Raw genomic sequence first — 22,122 nt, 5'->3', positions numbered from 1 at the left:
ATACTAACAAGCATTAGAATAAACCAAGCATTTATCTTTTCCATTCTAAGTGGATCTCCCATTTATTTATTTATTATCTATACATTAGTCAAAGTAATCCAATTCAATAGAGTATTTTTTAAAGACAATATTTTTTATAATACTGAAAGCGAACTATTATTTTTTGTTCACTCACTTGATTTAGGTCCTAAAACTCAAAAATACGTCAGTGATTTGGGATATGACATTTCTCCAGTCTGCATCGATTGCCTCATCTATAAAATAAAGAAAATGGACAAAACAATCTCTAAATCCCCTGTTATCTCTTAAAAAAATCCTTCTTCCCTATAATTACCAGTACGATTTTCTTTTTAAACTTTTGAAAACAGAGAATTTTAAGGAACTGTTTTACAGTGATTTGTTTGGACTTGATATTTTAATGGGCAGCCATATTTATACCCTAAATTAGTTCTCAAAGGTCAAAAAGCAATCAATTATCTACAGCTTTCCTGCTTTAATTGGTAGTGTACCTTTGGAAAAGCTTTAAACATAAGTGTTTGCATCCTGTCTCCAATATCTGAAAGGTTCCAAGAGGAAAAGGGGGATCTTTTGCAATATATAATGGATTGAAGTTCCCAAATTAAATATCCATATTTAATTGCCTTGGCATCTCTAGTTTCCTCACGAAGTTCTGCACACTTGGCAATGTTTACATTTTCATTTTTTTGTATAAGAATATCAGGATATCTGAATATTTTAATAGGTATTTTAAGAGACCCTCTGAAGACACTCACTGATATATTAATTTAAGAATTATGTAAATCATCAAAAATTTAAACTAAGTAAATAAAAAGGAAAAGAGGCAATTTTACAGAAAGGTTAGATATGAGGCCATATTGATGTCCTTCCTATATTTTGTTCTAGTTCTTTGCCCTTTAAGATAGATAAATAAGAATAGCAATAATAATAGTTCTGTGTATTATGCTATTAATTTTTTAAAAAATCTTATTTAATGCTCACAAAGAATCTTCAAGGTGGAACTATTAGCCCCATTTCATCGCTGGAAATTTGAGACTAAGAAAAGCAGTTACTTGCCCTAAGCGTCAAAGTGGTAGAGTCAGGTTAAGAATTCAAATGTATTGCTACATCCTGGTTTATCCACTTATTTTTCAATGCATATAACTAGACAGTAAATCATTCAGTGATGGGATAATTAACTCAAGACCATCATCTCATCTACACTCTTTTCATTACTTGATTATACTCTGGCCCACAGCATCCTCATTTTTGCCCCTCCAATTCTGAACTTTATATCACCCCTGGCACTTCCTGACTTAGTATTGTAAGGTGACTGACTCCTCCCAGTTTGCCCTGCAACTTTTCCTGCTTTTAGTGTTAAAAGTCCTCTAATCTGTGTTTGCCCCCCAGTCCCAGGCAAACCAGGATAACTTGCCTGGGACTGTCCTGGTTTTAAAACTGAAACTTCTGCATCCAGAGAACTCCATCAGTCTCAGGCAAAACAAGATGGTTCATCACCTTAAATGACCTTAAATGTGAACACTGTCTTTCCTTTACAGACTTTGGGTTGGCTAACTCCATTTCTTTAACAATCTCCTATTCATACACAAAGGCATGTGGTGCTCTAAATGCTGCCCAGTGAAACCGGCCCATGATCCAAGCTATTTGGAAAGGTCAGCCTCCATCCTGAGGGATGCTGGACTCTGGTGCTCTCAAAAACCAGAAATAATATCTCTTTAACAATTTCAATCCTAGTATTCATATATTTCACTTTTTTTAAATTCTAATTCGTAGTAGGCATTTGTTGACTTAGAGAATACCAGATTTTAAGTGCTTAGTGGTGAAGCATGGGAGAAAGTTGTGTTTCTAATACATATGGAGAAACAAATATTTTCTCACTGTTTACTTTCAGTCCCCTTTTCCAATTCAATATTTGCTTTCTTACTGTAATAAGATGAACTGGAGAATAATGAGAATACAAGCTGGTTTTACCTTGAGAAATGCTTTGGGGGAAACAATTCTAACACTGAAGAAGAGAATTGTGAAGTTTATTAAATAATTCTGCTCTCAAAGAAACCATCAATAGATGAGTGTTTTAAAAACATTGCTAACCATCACTCAGTAAAGGTAATATGTTTCACATAACCCAGAGAAACAAACTTCATTATAAATTTCTGGTGAACAAATTATTTGGATTAAATTTTTTTAAAAACACTCTTTTAAATCATTTCATTAAGGCTACATATGATATTTACATTATATCCAGATCAAGATAAGGAAGGCGCTATGAATAAAATTGCCTAATCCTTAGTTAAAATAATTTCCCCACTGATAAAATGCCATACGTTTACCTAGAAAATATCTCAGCTTCTTTAAAAATAGAGCAAATTATTAGACATTTACTATTTTAGCTCAGAAAGGGAGCACAGACTTAAGAAGGTCAGAGAGGGTACTAATTTAGAAAGTTCACCTAGAATTTTATGAAAATGTTTGCAGAATAGAGTTTAATGGCTGAATAAAGTATAGCCCAAAATTAGAAGACCTGTGTCCTAAATTCACCTTTAACATCGACTTCCCTGGTAATCTTAGCACATTTCCTTTAATTCCCTGATTTTTACAGATAGGGGAACTTAGCTGTCCTTAAACTTCATCAGTGATAAATTATATAATTTTTAAAAGGTGGTAAATGAAGAAACTATTGATATATTCAGTAATGGAGGGAGAAACTTGAAATTACTATTAGATATTCATCTATGTTATATTACCTTAGTGAGCAATTTACCAGATAATGGTCACCATTCTTGCATACTTTTCAGTTCTAACTTGAAATTTTTAAAATTCTGAATTATCTATAGTTCATATGTGTTAATGATTTCATTTTTTTAAAATGTAACATTATTTTTTAAAATCCTTTTCTCTTTAAGAGTAAGTGGCAGATATTATTTAGTATCTGTTGGGTCCCAGGAATCAAGCTTAAAGTGGGAATCCAAAAAAAAGAACATGACTTGCACCTTTTAAGAACTCAAACTTCAGTGGGTAAAACAACCAGGATTCCCTGATTTTCCACTTTAATGATACATATTGACACACGTTCTGGAAAACTACAGAACTAAGCAGTGAATGGGTCTTTTCCTAACAAACCACATTGAAACATTATATTGTCATTGGGAGTAAAACAGCAGCTGCTTGATTACAAACGGCACCATTTGGTAGACTTCTAGAAACATTAAACAAAGAATAGCCCATTTGATTTCTTCATATTTCTAAACAAGGTTTGAATTTCTGCCTTATGTTATATTCTATGCCAATAAAATAAACTGAGGGTGTCCTTTAATAAAAGGCACACTGCAATTCTATGATATCTTAAATATTCCTCTTCAGCTTGGGAAAAAATAATGAACTGTTCTAATAAATGTGGTGTTAACATTTAAAAATATTTTATGCATCATTTTTGTATCAAATATATACTATAAATAGAGCAATAAATATGACATGGTTAAGTTGCCTGATCTCAGGAAACTGAAAGTCAAATCAAGCTTGTTTATATGGAAGTAAACAAATCCTTGAAAGACTACCTGGTTTGTCTAAAGTCACCCAGCTAACACATGTGGATTCTGGGTCTTGAACTTCTATCTCCTCCTCACTTCCAAATTAGTACCCTTTCTAAGGTCCTGTGTGACGTTTGTCTACTAGCTTTAAAATCACAGTTTGGGAATTAAATGGCATAAAATATCTTTCTTCAAGAAACTTGGAACATGGATAATACTTATATGTAATTTTTTAACAAAGAAAATAATATTTCTAATAAAAGTTCTAGGAATGCAAAATATCTTTCCTTGCACAAGTTTCCTCAGCATTACTGGGACTTAATGTGCATCAAACAAAGACCGCACCTGAATGCAAGCCAAGTGACAGCTGGTAGTCAATCTTTATAGTCATTGAAAATCTAAATCCCCTTAAATAAGAATGTAAAATTAAATTACAATTAGAACCATATATCCCCTTACAGGAACTCAGACACCTTAACTCTCAGTGGGTGGTGGTGGGGGGGGTCTATCCCACACACATGACTTGGCTGAAATGATTATACAATTTTTTTTATAATTTATACTTTCCCATTTGGTAGCCACAACCTGGCACCTTTAGAAGTATTCATTCATTTACAATCTTTTCGCATGATAGTTATTTTCCTTCGTTTCGGTCTAAATGAAGATAAAATAACTTATTCTCATCTAGAATAACTGCTGCTTTCAATCTTCTATATATGTTGTAGCAAAGCTGTTCAATATTAAGCTTGGCATTTAAAGTATTTAGGATTGACTGAAAGTGTTCAGAAAGGATAAAAGCTTAGTGAACTAATTCAGGAAAAAAATCATATTTATCAGAGCCAATTTCTGTAGCTTGACATTTTATGATTCACTTCTAAGCTGCTAAAATAGCTTAAGAAACCTTTCCCTCCTGGTCTGTCTGATTTTTTCTTGTATTCTGGCTAATCCTGCCTGAAATTTGTGCAATTAATATCGATGCAGGCATCAAATCCACTGACAATGATCACCCAGGAATTATGCCTGATTAGGAAGAGTTTTATACTTAATATGTCTGTTAGTTTCAAGATAACTGTACCAGAGAGATTCTGGAAACCAGAGATATTACTGAATTCTTGGATGCAATCAAATTTATACATGGGATGGTTCTCCCTCCACAGGATACCTTCCAACTATGAGATTTTTATTTTAAAGGTTTTTACCTGAATATCTTTAACAGAAAAAAAAAATCGGGAAATATTTACTATTTGGATTAGAGTTCGAGAAATGGAATTAAGAGCTGTGACCAGAAAACACTTGAATAATTTATCAAGTCCTCACTGAAGTCTACAAAAGAAGTTGACAAGGGATCTTGCAGAAGGAAACCAGAATCAGTTGGAGTAATTATAGTAAAATTTTCCCCCCAAATTACTTTATCCTCCAAGAGCAGATAACAGGTTTTCATAGAAATAATAAATGTAAAATCATCTCACAAATTGTGCAGTTTCTGTTATCCTTTGAGACTGTACTACATTTTGCCTAAATGCTTATTTTATATGCTTTATAAAAAGTATACTTTAAAAAATGAATAAAGGGGGCAAAATTTTGATTCTCTTAGAATAATATTTGTATCTAAAGCTATTCTCTGAATGACTTATATATCTGGTTTATCTTGCATACATTCATAGAAGTAGTGATGCATCACTTCAGATTTTATGACTTTCTATTTTTTCAAATATATACATTAATTATACAATGTAAAGATGGTTTTATTTATTTTGATGCTATCTTTTAAAACAGAATGATAATGACTGTTATTTATTAAGCCTTTATTGTGTGCAAATCATTTTTCAAAAATTATTGGTACTTAAAATGATTTAATCCTTAAAAACTATAAATCAGATTATTTGTTTTTATAGAGGAAGAAACTAACGTTCAGAGAGGGGATTTGGCTAATGTCACAAAACTAGTTAATGGTAGAGCTAGAATTCAGAAGTAAATGTAGTAGATTTCAAAACTAGTCTATTATGTTTCAGATTTCTTCCTTACTTTAGATCAAATCCCAAAAGGTACAAGCTAGCAGGTTGCATAAAATTGCACTGCATATATATGAAGCTATACTGTGCAAGATTTGCAAACTTCATATTCAGAATAACTCTTTTTGTAAATCAGGGGTAGTCAGTACCTCATAAGTTGCTGTAAACATTACATGAGACTGGATATGAATATAACATGCTTAGCACAATGCCTGAAATGTTGGAAAGTCTCATTAAATGCTAGGTGATCAATTTTTTTCAGCTTTACTGAGGTATAATTGACACATAGGAATTGTATATATTTAAGGTGTACAATTTGATGTTTTGATATATGTATGCATTGTGAAATGATTACCACAATCAAGCTAATTAACATATGCAATGTGATAGTATTTTTAAAGGTGGTGGAAATAGTATTTTGACCTTAGGGCCCCAAACTGCTTTTACCAGTTATTTTCATCTGCACTTCTTTTAATTTTGTATCTGAAAATAATGTCAAACTTCCAGAAAAGTTACAAGAAAGAATAGCACAAAGAACAATGCCATGGTTTTCACCCTTCTCAACATTTAAACACATCTGCACTATCCCTCTCTCTGTCTCTCTCCATCTCTGTCTCTGTCTCTCTCTGCTTTTAGTATGTATATTCCATTGTCAGGAAAATCTAAATGATTTCTACTGATATTCTTACTAATAATACAAATAATAACATCAACAGCATCTAATTTTTTTTTTTTTTTTTTCGATACGCAGGCCTCTCACTGTTGTGGCCTCTCCCATTGCAGAGCACAGCCTCAGCCGCTCCGTGGCATGCGGGATCCTCCCGGACCGGGGCATGAACCTGTGTGCCCTGCATCGGCAGGCGGACTCTCAACCACTGCGCCACCAGGGAAGCCCAACAGCATCTAATATTTAAGGCAGCTTACTCTGACAGGAACTCTCCTAAAAGTCTTACATAGATGAATACATTGTGTCTCCACAACAATCTAATAAAGTACTCATTATCATCCGCACTTTAGTATACTACAGCTTTGCTCAAAGTCTTGTAACTACTAAATGGTAGACCCATATTTGAACCAGAGCAATCTGACCTGAGAGACCATGAACTTGACCACAGTAAGTGGATAGGTTTCTGTTGCTACTGTATGACTGATTGTCAGCTATTACAAAGCAGTATTGAGCTGTCACTAATTGTTCCTGAAATTGATTTTTACTAATGCAACTATTGTAAACTATTCAAGATTTTATTCCCCCTGAATTTACCATAGAACTAAGGTGCTATGAGAGTTACAGACATGGGGAAATTGATATTAATAAAGATGTAAAACACCCTTCCATTTTGTGTGGGTCATGCCCCACTTCCCTACACAAAGCACAGAGACTCACAGCTTCACAATCTATTATTTCTGATCATGAGCAAATACGTAAAACAAATTTGCTCTGAGGAACTTATTTAATGGAGGAATATGGCTTGTTAAAATTAAGGCTGTTTTGATTTGAAAACAAAAATCACAACTCCTTACAAAGGACCTCTGTTGAATTATCATTATATGAGTTATAGGCTACAGGAAAGGAAGAGACAAATATCACATCACATTGACTGACACTACGTCATTTCACTCTTTCTGGTCATACTGGGATGTAGCCTCAAAATTATGCTGGTGGCCTCAGATCAAAGAGAATGCAATTAAGAAGACAAAACAAACAAAAAGCATCTGGTTTCATGCCTGGCCTAATCCAATCTAAACCTCTCATTTTTTCATTTTACCACTGAGGTCTGAAAGAGTAGAAGGAATCTACCCAATACCTAAGGCTCGAGGCAAAAGTCACAGTTTAGTTTTTGATCAGCTATCTCCCAACTAGTTTCAGTATTGTTTTTTTTTAGGAGTTAAGTATTCTTAGGTGTGAACAGACTGAAAGATTTCTTGCAGTGTTGGGTTGATTCCTGTTACTGCTAGTCAAGACAGTATTTCCATATAGGATGCCCAGAAAACCATTTTTTCCAGGTTTAATTTACTACAGCCATGTGGTATGCTCTTGTGGGTGCTTATAACTCAAGGTTACAAACCTGGAGTCATGTTGGTTGGTAAACACTCCCCTTGATGTCATTTCCTTTGATAAATCCAGCTGTCATTTTATACATAGGATCATGGGACATGTTTCGCTTAATATGTTTCCACATTTATGGTAGGTGGATAAGGGAATGGGATGGCAATTCATGAATTTATTTTCAAAGGTTGAAAATACTCATCAACTAATTTTTGAAGTTAAATAATTCCTGGAAGTAAAACTGTGGTCTAAATGCTGTAATCTCTTTGGGGTCTGAAACATCTACTCCTTCTCCTTCCTTAAATTGATCTTGCCCTGAGCTGAAGCTGCAAATGATTCATAGCACTTGAGACATTTAATAAACTGAAGATGTATTCTAGTGTTTCCCTTGTAGTACCAACTCCTAAATATTTTTTAACACCTTTACTGGAGTATAATTGCTTTACAATGTTGTGTTAGTTTCTGTAAATATTCTAAGTTGAGTACTCAAAATTAAGATAACCATTGTCTCCTTTGCTGAGATTAGAGGATAAAAATAAAACATGAGCAAAGCCAAGGATTGGATCCTATATCCACCCTATCACAATCCAGAGACTAGGCTAAATAAATATTGTCTTAAATTTGTAACAGTCCCTTAGCTATCTTGGATAGTTTAATAGCTTATCTCAATATTGCATGGAACACTTCCCATCAGAAGTGTTTAGTCAGACAAAACATGGGTGCTTATAGTTGGCTCTTATCACTGGGTTATTTTTTTTTCTTTATGTAACGTTCTAATTACTTTCAGAATCAAATCCAGAAGTTCCCCCATAAATTTGTGAACACTGACCCAATCTTTAACAGATATATTATTTACAAAATGTTCAAAGACTCCCTTGGAGCTGCTGAAATCAATTAGATCAATAATATGAATTTTAAACAACCTCTTAATATGTATTTATATATGAATCACAAGTTACCAAGATACTTTAGTATGTTTTAGGTCAATAATATCCCCTTTAGAAGCCTAAAATATTTTGAAGCAATTCATATATTTAAGCATCCACAGCTATTTCTCTCCAAAATCAATCATAATACCATCACAGATTCTGTTTTCTGTCAACTTTGAGGCACTTTCTATTTTCTTTCTCAAACACTTATTTCTAATATAATTTTCTCAGCATCTATTGATAATGGATGTTTCCTGAGGTTGGCAAAAACCTAACTGGATTCCCATTAGCTTGAGTGATCAAGGTTTATTCCAGAAAGACGTGTGTTCTATTTGTTACAGTAAGCTAGATGGGAGTGCCAAGAATTTATTCACCAGCCACTCGATTATAGAGGACTTTGGTATGTAAGGCGGACTGTTAAAACGTTAATGCATTCAATTATACAGTCTTTCAAAAGACTTAAATAGAAACTTTGGAAACGAATTCTTTGGATTTCTAGTCTTCAAATACCATTGGTTTGCTATTGAAAATGAATGAAAGCTAATTCCATAGTGATGCCACATCCCAAACCAAGGGATTTGAGTGAATTAAGTTATGACTTACTAAAAAGAGTATCTCTGTTTAAACATCAGACATTCTATCTTGGTACCAAATTGAATTGATTGAACACCTATAATGAGAACTGAATAGTGTTAGTTATAGCAAGGGTGAATATGGAGATTACTAAAATCATTCTTTTTTCACAGGCATCTCAGAATCTTTTGTTATGGTCTTCAAAAGCAGGTGCATGCACGTTAGGGGTTATGTACAACAATCTGTACAGAAAGATAATAGAATAAATCAAAATAATGTTGCCAATCTTGTGGGTCACACACAATTTAGTAGACAATTCTCATACACACTGATTACTTCTGACCTTAAGCACTTGCATCCCTCTACCTGAGAGTTTTCTCTGACCACAGGCTACAAGGGTTAGAGATTCAGGGCTTCCATGATAAACTTCAACCAATGAAGGGGTATGAATAACCCAGTTTTCTTGAAACAGAATCTGAGGTTATTTTACACAGGTTCTTTTACATCAGGATTAAATCCAGTTATTCATCATGTTACCCTACTCATTAATTTAATGCTCTTTTATTGACTTTCTTCTTTTCCCTGTCTCATTTTCTCACTTCATCACCATGCTCTGAGATAACCAAACAAATAAATTACTTGCACCCAAATCCTTGCAAGATATTTTATAAATATTGCACACATGAATTATACCTATACTTAATATACTTATGCACAATTTACTAAACTAATATACATACACACAAGTATATAATATATACATATATATACATATGTGCATACATATGTATATATATTTACTTATTGTACATATACATATATCAGATACTATATATATAGTACCTGATAAAAATGTCTTACTGAATGACTGCATCATAACTTCTCCTATTCTATTCTTAGGTCAGGCTCTGCTATATATCAAGGCAGAAATAAAGAATCAATGATATTCAGTGGGCTACTTCCCTGAAGGCTTGGGCTTTAGGTGGGTGAAATGAAGAGGGAAATTCTATTCCAGTGGTTACTTTCCATTCTTCCTCTTTTTGGCCCATATTGACAAAATGCTGCAGGACTGCCTTCCTTAGGAAGGAAATGAGGCTGGGTGGTAGTTGTAATTTAAAAGTTATATCTTGGAATTAGATTCAGGCATAAGAGTCTGTAAATGTCAGTGAGTGGAACTGAGTGGTCTACAAAGAAGCAAATTGGAGATAAACTAATTCAAAAGTAAAACATACCTTCAAGATGAGCTAAGTAGACAATGTTCAGAACTAACAAGAGGGATAATTTCTGGATATAAAATGGGTTGAAATGACATTTGCAGAACTGAGATTAAAGCTGGGCAACAGTCTTCCAACCTCCTACAGGAAGTGGGGCTACCCTGAGCCCACCATGCTGTGAGAAGTCTAAGCCATAATAAGATGCTCTCAAGGATCTTATGACACAGAGAGAGAGAAAAACCACAAGGAGATGGTCCTAGGCACTAGAAATCCAGCCCTAGCCCAGAGAAGCCCCCAGCTGAATCCAGCTCAGTTCCCAGTTAGGCAAAAGAACTACATAGTCCATCTGCTCCTAAATTCCCAACCCACAAAATAATGAGGCAAAATAAAATGGTTGCTTCAAGCCACTACAGTTCAGGGTAGTTTGTTATCCAGCAACAGATAACAGAACTACCTTTCTTCCTCAAATTGTGCTGTTGGGAGCCTGAAGTCACAAAACAAGTTCTCAAAGCAATTAATTATATCACTACTTAAGCCATAACAATCTTAGGCAAGAAACAAAAATGAATAATCAATATGGCAATACCTGCAAAGTAGCTAAGAACAAGGTCTTTGGATTCAGACAAGCCCAGGTTTCAGGCCCAGCTTTGCCTCTCAACTTCATAACTTTGATTACTTTTACCTCTCTGTCCGTTTCCCTAGCTACTGAATAGGATCCTACTGAATCCTACTGAATAGGATTGATACTTGTATTAGTTTCCTGTAGCTGCCCTAACAATTGACACAAAATTGGTGACTTAAATAGAAATTTGTTTTCTCGTAGTTCTGGAGGCCAGAGTCCAAAACCAAGATGTCAACAGAGCCTCATCCCTTCCAAAGTTTCTAGAGGAGAATCCTTGCTTGCCTCTTGCACCTAGTGGCTCTAGGTGTTTCTTGGCTTGTGGCTGCATATCTCCAATCTTGTCCTTTCAATGAATTAGAGAATAAGTGTTCAATCTTGACTCATATATCATGTAAATGTTTCAAAGTCAAAAAATCATATCTCTGTGAAAATGCATTGTGCACGCGTGTGGTATGTGTTTGCCTGAGTGTATGTGGGTTGTGCGTATGTGTGTCTATTACGTTCTAGGCCTATGGATTTAACTTCCTTAGATTTAGCATTTAGATGTTGCTAAAAAACACTGGTGTTTATAACTCCTTCACAACAAATATGCAGGTGTATGTTTTATTAATAATCAAGAAGTGTCTATATGTATGACACAAACATTTTCCAATATATTTTCAATTCATTGCCACCTGCATCTTTCCTAGAGAAAATAGAACACCTTCCCAATCTCACAACATGCTAATGAAAATAAACAAGTCTCATGCTGACCTTAAGCTATTTTGGCATGTTCTATAAAAATATATTTCTATTTTTACCAAAATAAGCTTATAGGTTCCAGAGGCTTCTGAACTCCAAACATTTTCATAGAAGGTGGTAGATTAGTAATTCTTTTAGTTTAAAGAGAAAAAAGGTAGATTTGTGTTTGATTTATGTCAGAAGTTTAAAATCTAATGGAAGCAGTCAAAGTTTTAGATTAAAATATTAAGTGTGGTGATCAGACCACTAATATAATTAAGAGAACAAAAACTATAAAGGCAGTTGCACCAAAACATGTGACTGCTATAAAATGACATCCTTTGTAAACTAAAAAAATGTTTTACTTTAGGGATTAAAATTTGTTTGACATTACCTAATGAATTATTTAAAATTTGGTAAATAATTGAGAGATCCATTACTGTTTCATTTCATTTCAAGGACATATTATCCTCCACTCTGAAACAAATACATTGATCATAGGACTACATCAATTTTTATTTGATAGTAAGTATCACACACAAGTTAGCCAATAACTTTGATCAATGTATTTTCAATAGGTCAATTTATTTCAAAATGCTTGTCAGTCTTAAAATAGTAAAGTGAATTTATGCATCATTTAAATTATTGTTTCACAAAATGCAAGATTTGTTAGACTGGGTTGTTGATTTTGTAAGCCAGACAATGTTTGAATATTACTCTTCGAAGGTTTTAGTATTTTGGGGGTCTCGTTCTAAACTACACTGGTTTTGGTTTTAAAGACTTCACTAAGACTCTAAAATTCTAACAATATAAAAATTGACATTGAATTTTAAAAATACGTGTAGAAAAATTACGAGATGTAGGTATAAGAAAGAAGAAAAATGGCAGCCCTCTTTTTTTTCCTTGATAAATCCTAATTAGTATTGATTAGGAAAAGGAGAAATTAGTGGTGTGCACAGGAGTAGGAAAAAGTGGATTTTTTTTTTCATTTGGCTTTGAAAGTGATAGAGGAAATTATGGCAAGGCCACACCTAGGACTTGGAATTATATTCATTAGGAGGGCTGATGGAAATAGAAGAGAGTCATAATTGGGATCTATGCTGTGCTAAGTAAATTAAGTAGCTCCCTGAATCTCTTCTTTCAAGCACTCAGGTTGCTACAGTAGGATCTGGAAATAGGGCTTTTGTGTCCTTAATGTTCAAACCTTTATATTTCAAACCTGCCACATTCTATCAGTATAATAAGATGGGCAAGGGGTGTAACATGTGGGTTGGTCAATCATTTTTCTCTATAAAGCATCCTGCCATCCCAAGATTTCATTTGTTTATCCTCCATCGCATTGAAATCTTGGCAGAGAACATAATGCTGAATTTAAAGTCTTCAAAGAGAAACTAGATAGGGGTCCCAGCAGCTGTTGGTGAACCTGCTGGTTCTTCTAAAGCAAAGAAGACTGCATTTGAATAACTTCAAATTGTGCTGATAATGGTGTGAGAAGTGCTATTTCACATCCAGGATATTAAAAAATATATATCGCAGCTTTTTCTCTCCCTTCTTTCTCCCATTGATTTATTCACTTTTTTCTGTATTAAAGTATTATTGAATTTATTATTTGGTTCTTCTGAGTCTGCACTTTATCTCCTTTGTCCAAAATTGGTATAAAGGGTAAACTGAACACTAAATGGTAAATATTATTTGATGTAGCCAAGAACCATATTAAAATCATAGAACACACTAAGCATACAGGTGCTTTTATTTGATTAGTACAATAACCTGAATGTGGAAAGGAAAAGGAGTGGTGAATTATTGGAGCTAACAGTAATAAGCTTATAGTATTTAATTGCCTGCATTTGGAAAGCTTTTCTCTTTTTAACTCTCCTATGATATAGTTATTGATTGATCAACTAAAAATCACCAGATTTAACATCTCCTATGTGAAATGCTGTTGTTTGATGTCTTGCTAGCATTGCAAATGGCTTCTATTTTGAGTCTTCTCTCTTACCAACCAAGGCAGGGTAAAGAAAGGGGGTAGAGGAGGGCTTGGGTAAGAGATTTCTCTCTTTCTACCTTACATATAACAGTGAAGTTTCTAAGCAAGAGATATTTCAAGAGGCAAAAAGAATTCAGTATAAGATGGAAGCATAGATAAGTAGGAGAAAATGGAACAGCCTGTTGAGAAAAAATACTGACATGTGGATACAGTTTTAAATTTAGAAATAAAGAAGCAATCACAAAGCAACATATCAACAAAAAGCTATAAAAAGCCTACTTCAAAAAATGCTGCCAAAAGTATTTCCAGCAAATGTGACAAACTGACAAAGACTTTATTAATATAGAGAAGTTACAAAAGTCAATAAGAAAAATACTAAGAATTCAAGAAGTAAAATGGTAAAAGACCTGAACAGGCCATATGCAAAGAGGAAATACTAAGTACTTATCAAGTATATGAAAAACGATTTCTGCCTCAATAGTAATCAAATGAATGAAGATATTTTAAACTAAGATACAATTTTATCTCTATTTGACTGGCAAATATTTTGTTTATACATATATAAATCTAGTATATATAATATTATATATGTAATATACAATAATATATTGTAATAATATAATTTATGTAATATTATAATTTGTTACATGTAATATTTATTATTTATATACGTATAAAGACCGTTATTGCCAGTGACGTCATTTTGGAGAATTAAATCTAAAGGCAAAGTTCTATGCATTGATATATTTTTTGCAGTATTATTAATAATGGTGAAAAATGGTAAACAATTTATTTATTCAACTATAGAGGAATGATTAAAGTCAACTAATACCTACTGTGTTGCTATCAAAATCTTATTTTGAATGCAAAATAGCAAGAAGAAAAATTATTTATGAATTAATTCTATGAAAATTGAGAGTAAAACTATTATTAACATTTTTTTATCTCTAGTGTATTTTAAAGTAACCTCTGTATGTGAGTGTCTGTGTGTATGTGTATCTATGTATGTGCATGTGTCTGTGTGTTTCAGGCAGAAAATCCTGGAAACTTCCTTGACCGCTTGTTGTTTTCCACAAACCTCGTCCCATTCATCAGAAAATCCTTTTCATTTTACCTTCAAACTATATCCAGAATCTGATAACATGTCCCAGTTCCACTGCTTCTACCAAGTCATTCTATCCACTTACTTCCATAATGCTTCCTTTATAGCAGATTCTCACTCCCGTAGGTCCATCCACTTGCTGCCTTTGTTTTCACACCATTTGCCACCACCCATCGGCTGGCCATGAGGTTCTTCCCTGTGGCATAGGTACAAACTGAGGGAGAGGAATCCAAGTAGCAGTTTATAATGTGGGGTTCTAGGCCACTTGCTCATGCAGTTTTCATTTACTCTCAAACCTATTCTGCCCATATCTCTTGGATGTACCGTTTCTAAATTAGAAAGGACTGTTGCTGATGCCTCCAATTTTATGACTTATTGAAACTGACAGAATCTAGTCCATGATAGTTGGTTCTGATTGTATGGCCATTTGATGACCCACAGATACTTTGTCTCTACAAGGACCTAATAGACTATCAAAATCTGTTTCATATAGATTTCTGCTACAGATAGCATGGCCTGACTTTCAGAACACTAGGGTTCTACATTGCAATTCCTCTAAACGGGCTTGCCATAAATTCCACATGGTATCTTTTTCCATTACATATAATAAATACATAATACCACATGGTCTGCTGAATCTCATGGCCCAAGTGACAGAGCTGTTTGTACCACAGCTGGAACCAACCAGCTAACTGTGGGCTAACCGCAGTTTAGCCCTTTCCAATTCTAAACTCCACTTATGGTAGTCTTCTGTGTCATTAGGTTGAAGCAATGTGTGAATTATACTGCATCCAGAATAGAAAATGAACAAACAGACACGGTGATTGCTTCTTTTTTGTAAGAGATGCAAGATGCAATTATTTGTATTTTACTTTAGAGAGGATATCCTGGTTCGCCCCACACAACCAGACCCTTAAAAAATATACTCAAGTGCTGAGCTCTTAAATCTTTATTGGTTTCACCTCCCAATTTCTGGAGTGCATATATTTTGCCAAGTCTTCCAGTATATTAGGCATGTCTTGCTGAACTATCTGATTAAATACATATCAAGGATATTGTAGACAAATGTGAAGTTGTGTGGGACATCCAAATAATACAGGACCCCTTGGACTGCACTGTGATAGAGTAAGAGATCGTTAACATAATCCCAAGAGAGCTTCCAATTGGCATTCCCCACTGACAGCTCTTCCCACAGGCCAAGGAATTGATGTGTGTATGGGGGGGCAGGGGAGGGGTGCTTCCAGCAAGCAAGTGTATCTCCAGCAAAATGACCACTGAGTGGTTCCATATATCCAGTGCACACACTGTGAGCCAGACACGGTCCAAGGCTTCTTTTCTTGCCTGGTCACCATAAATTATATTCTCAAGGGAAGGAAGAAGAGAATAATAAGTCTTCAGGTCCTGGGTTAGTCATGTAAAAATAGACTCTGCTTCATAAAATCTTCAAAATGTTTGGATAGTGTCTATTCTAAGTATTTAGGTACCTCAGTAAATGGTTCTGGGACCCTTGGGAAAGGACTAAGAAAATCATTACTGTATGTCATGTCCTTTGTACTGGATTTAGGATTCTGGTCTCTTCTTTAATCAATGGATTGTAGGTCTGAAAAGATTATCATTTTTTATTAGTGAGGGTTTTATGATTATCCGCCTATTTATTTTTATTATACAGATTAACTAATACCCTTGTTGGCTACTCATTTATCTTGCCTCTTGGGGATGCTGCATTCGATTTACCATTTCAACTGTAATCTGCATTAGGATCCCTTGGTTGTCACTCCAACTTTACTTCTTGTTATAATAATAGCCCCACCCCCAAGCCCTTGACAGTGAGGCACCACTATCTGGTCTCTATTATTTCAGGGACGTTATGGTCTCTATTGCTGCAATGGAACCAATTTCTGTAACAATATATTCCACCTTTAGCCCTGGTGATCAAAAGACGGTCATCAATAGTTTCTCAGTAATGACAGTGACCCACTCACCAGTAAATTCCTTATTACTTAGTGAATAGAATGTCTTTTATCTTCTTGTGAGGTGTAGTTAGTAAATGAATTTTTTCGGGCTACACAGTATCTCTACTCTTGCATGCCCATTTATGTAAGCCTTTTGGTTTCTTCTACTTTCTGCCATGGCAATATTGGCATTTCTAGTTTCCTTACTATGAATCATCATTTTCTCCAATATTAAAAAGCTATCCTAGCGAAAGATTAGCACCATCTTCCAGGGTCCTTTACTTAGCGGCAAATCCTGTCCTGTGGAAGAGTCCTTCATGTTGACAAATGTTCCACTGTCAAACTTTATGTCTGCTGTCCCAAAACCGTCCCCCCCCCAAAAAAAACCCAGTGCCCTGAGCTGAGTCTCATATATTCTTTTTTTTTAGTTTTTTCTTTTAATTAATTTTTTTGATACATGCTATACTATTAAGTACTATGTCCTTCCACGTAGTCTCTTTCTTTCCTTAGCAGATCCAAGATTTTCCCATTTGGTACATGCTGTGACTTGACCCTCATTATTGTTCTGATGACCAGAAGAGTAGGTGCGAGTATATCCTGAGGAAGGCATGTATCCACCTCTGAGACAAGGCTATGCATCATCTTCAAGCAAGGATATGGGGAAGGTCCCAATCTTTATCCAGATGGAAGATACTTCTGCAGGCACAGATAGTTCAGAGGAATATGGGGATTTAATATCGTTGTGTGAATCAACATGTACGTTCCCATTACAGATCTCATGGTCCCAGTTATTTTCAACCAGCATTCTGACCTGGGAATAGCAGACTATGGTTTTAAGAATTCAACACTCTCTGGAAGCTCTGTTGTCACTGAAATTAAGTTTACAACGTGATCCTCAGCTTTGTCTGAGCTCAAGCTCTAGGAGATAATAGTCTCTTTTATATGCTGCCACAGAAGAATGCTGGATTTTGGCTGAATTTAACTTTTAATTGGTGATTTGGTTGTTAATTTCTCACATACTTTTATTGTATTTCTCCAATACACTGATAGCTCCCAGCAAGAGGCATTTGATACCATGATACTTGTCATTAGAAGATTCCTAGAACCTCTCCTACCTGCCAGAGTATTTCCTTCCACAATACCCCATCTCAGTTCACTATACATGAAAGTAATCATATCTGCATCTCTATAGCATGCCAGATGATATCAGGACACTGTCAGTGATGCAGTCTACATTGCCAGCTGGACAGCATGTACTCTAGCTCCAAAATCCCATTCTAAATATGTAAGTAACTCTTATGACTCACCAACTAAAAGATAAATATTCCAATTTAAAATGGGTAAAGGACTACACATGAGCACATGAAAAGATGCTCAACATCATTAGTTATTAGGAACATGCAAACCAAAACCACAAGGAGATACTACTTCATACCTACTAGGTGTATTCAAAAATACAGAAAACAAGTGTCAGTGAGGATGTGGAGAAACTGGAAACTGGTGGTAAAATGATACAGTTACAGTGAACAGTTTGGCTTTACTTCAACAAGTTAAAAATAGAATTACCATACGACTGAGAAATTCTATGCCAAGGTATACACCCAAAAGAATTGAAAATGGGATCTAAAACAAAAACTTGCGTGTGAATGTTCATAGCAGCATTCTTATAATATCTAAAAGGTAGAAACAATCCAAATATCCATCAATGGACTAATGAATAAACAAAATGTGGTATATATCCATATAATATTATTTAGCCCTAAAAAGGCATGAACTATTGATACATTCTACAACACAATGACACCTTGAAAACATTTGCTAAATAAAAGAAATCAGACATAAAAGGCTGAATCTATGTTTCAATTTTATATTAAAACCCAGAATAGGTAAATGCGTAGAGACAGAAAACAGATTAGTGGTTGCTTAAGGCTGATGGGAGCAGGGAATGAGGAGTTTCTACTTAATGACTGCAGCGCTGCCACTCAGGGTGATAAAAATTTTCTAGATCTAGAGAGTGGTGATGTTGCACTACATTGCGGAGGTACTTAATACCACTGAATTATGCACTTTAAAATGTTAAAGTGGTAAGTTTTATTTCATGTATTTACCACAGTAAAATATAAAATTCTATTCTAGATTTTGCTTTCTGGGATCATATTCTTACGTCATATTCCTCACAAAACAGACTTTGAGCCACAAATATAACTTCAGCAAGCCTCTTGAAGAGAGCTGTGCAGAACAACTGTGAGGAGTAAGAGAAGCAGGATTGGAATAGGGAGAAGTTGAACTGTGATAGTTAGAAAGGAAGCCTCAGGCAATCCTACCAGTAGCTCTGCTAATGGGATATTCCTTCAATATTTCAAGATTAAGGTGTGAGATAAGATCTTCATACTTGAATTCCTACCACACTGTCCCTAGAGAGGGAACCTAGCCTTGGGTGAAGCTGCACACTTTGGCCAAAGACAGTTTCTTAGGGAAGGACTCAGCCGTGAGGCATTAGTGTCCCACATTATCAGCAGCTGTGAAAATGCATGCCTCAGCCTTAAACAGGACAGTCTGGTGCATGACAATCTTCACTGCAGCACAGAAATGCTTAGTGTGCCTATATCTTAACTCACTGGCATGAAGCAAATCTGAGCATTGAATTCCATACTGACACTCAGCCCAATGATCTTTCCATTAGAGTCCAGCAACTCCTTAGAATCTGTTGGTAATGAAAATAACCACCTCTCCAATCTTTTTTGTCATTTCAGTAAATTTTGCTTTAAAATTGTGATGCTGTCCTAGATGCTTAATGGCCTGCACATCGGGATAGCCCTGACTGCAAATCAGCTTTCCCAAGGTCCCCATAACTTCTCATCAAATCTTTGTTTATGTACCCATTATTCAATTAAATTGTTGACTGAATGTAAATAAATAATTTATCTACTCCAACAAGATCCCCTGAATACTTGTATTTATTTTCTTAGCCTTTTTATGCTCTTCTCAGCTTCATGCCACTTTTTCATACAAAAGTTGACACTTACGGTCCTCCTTGGTTACTGAAGCCAGCATGTAAAGAGCTGGAATGGTTTGGAATGTAAGTCTCCTTGGGATCCTCTGAGTGTGGGTGTTGGAATTATGAAGGTGTCAGCACACTTGGCTTTTGGTTCAAGACAAACTGAGGCACAAATTACTCTTCAGACCTCCCCTGTGGGATCAGACTGAAGCCACCCTCTGCGGGGTTCTTAGTAGGGGAGGGAAGCAGATCAGGAAATGGGAGAGAATCAGGCAAGTGTATGATCCATCACAGGCACTTTCTCCAGAAGCTCTTCCTTAATAAGTGGCCTGTGGATCGCATCTCAGGTTCTACAGCTGGAAACCTACCCTAAGACACTAACCATGGATGACTGCATTATTACCTACAATGAATAACTGCCTTAACTTTGTGAACATCTTAACATGCATATGTCCCTGGGTAAGGGAACTCCACACCTAAGGTTATACAGGAAACAGTCTTCAATCTAATCATAAGCTCACCACAATTTGGTTAAAAGCAGTTTAATGATTACTTAACTACATAACAATGGATGGTTTTCCTGATTTCTTTACAAACACAAAAAGCTTTTGGTATGGCTTAATAACGGCTACACAAAAAAAAAAACTACTAAAGAAAAAAGGTTTTTTGGGTTGAGGAGTTCCTATTTTTCACTTCTGTAAGTGACTTTTCACTTCTATAAGCAACATGGTTTTCTTCAACTGCTCTAGTCAGGATGTTGATGATCTGTCTCCCCTATCGTCCTCAAGAGCACCTTCACACCAGTGTTCTGAAAGCAAAGTCCCCAGAGACACTGGCCAGAGGTGAAGTATGCTGAGTGTAAGGGGCTTCCTAATACACAGCTGTGGCCTTGATCAGCTTCTGGAAATAAAGAGTGAAGGAGATTGGGTGGAGCATCATTGGTTTATTTTGCTGAAGCTCAAACGGTAGAAATTCAACTTCTGCCTGTGTAAGGAAAACAAATAGAGACAACGGCATTTTCACCCTCCTAAGCAGTTTATCCAGATCAATATGGGAAAGATCGCTGCTTTGCTGTGGCTGATCTGAGCCTTAATTAAGGTTTTTCCTCTCTAGGGCTGACACGCCAGCCACCTTCATGAGTATCAGAAGTACTGAGTTTCTCTTTCAAAAATTTAGAGTTAAGACAATATCAGCATGGCAAACACAGCTCAGGAAGATTTTTTTAAAAAATCCATAAGCTAGTTTTTAAAGTTTTTTTTAAGGTAGATTTAAGATTTGAGTAAAAATATCCCCATGGTTTTCTTTTGCTTTAATGAATAAAGTCACAGTGTCATAATATAGTAAAGTAAGCCCCTTTTAATCTTGGTCTTCCTTTATTTTCCCCTTTACCCATGCTTAAAAAATATATTTGCTAGGATCCAGCTATGTCAAGCAGCTAGTTTTTCCACAACTCAGCATCTTTTTCTCACTTTGAGTCTTGGACATGCTGGTCTTTCTGCCTATGATGCTTTTCCCTGCTTCTTTAACTCAGCCTTCAAACCCAGCTCAAGTATCACCTCCTTCAGGAAGCCTTCCTTAACTTTGGTCTCTTTCCAAGATTACTATGGTCACTGTCTTCTTTTATTTGTTCCACAGAAGAACAACAGGAGTGTAGCATGAAATGCTTCATCTCCTGAACTGTTCTAAGCTGGCTGAGGAAAGAGAATGCTTTCCTTCTTTGAATCCCTGACTCTTAGCAAAATCTTTAAACAAAGCAAGTGCTAAATAAATGTTTGTATAATTATTGAATTACTGAACGCATTTGATTATTAAAAAATTTTACTATTTTGAACTGATACATACTTTAAAATTAAATTTTCATTCCAAAGTCAAATAATATGTATGATATATCTTAGTGTCTCTTGCAAAGGCATAATTATGAAATGGTTCTTCAGTGGGTGAATTAAATGACCTGTTTGAGAAAGGTATTTCTGGAAATACATCCCTTGGTACTAGTCTTTTGAAAATGTATATATAAAATTATTTCTTTTTGATAGAACAGCATCCCCAGGAATAAGGGAAACCAATATTTCTAGAATTCTCTTGTAGGGATTTCAAAATTATCAGTACTTGAAATTTTATCTCAGCCTTTACAAAGATTGCATTAGCATAAAATGTTGTGTTCTTTTGATTTAATACATTCTTTGAAGGGGAAAATATTCACCAGAAATAAGAGTTGGGATAGGAAATTATTACCCACCAGGTGACAAACAGTACTTTACACTGATGAGAAATTATTTTTCAAATGCAAATTATGGAATTTGAGTTGACACTCAACCCTTTTGGAAAAAATTACAAAATTTAAATTGAATATCCATTACTAAAGTAATAGGGCTATTTGAATTGCAGCAAATTGCAAATCCAAAATTAATGTGTTCTTTT

The sequence above is a fragment of the Delphinapterus leucas genome, chromosome 20 (genome assembly GCF_059928025.1).
Source record: "Delphinapterus leucas isolate spDelLeu-1000000601 "Yukka" chromosome 20, BTC_Dleu_Yukka2, whole genome shotgun sequence".
Taxonomy (NCBI): Eukaryota; Metazoa; Chordata; class Mammalia; order Artiodactyla; family Monodontidae; genus Delphinapterus; species Delphinapterus leucas.
This window is presented reverse-complemented; position numbering follows the sequence as displayed.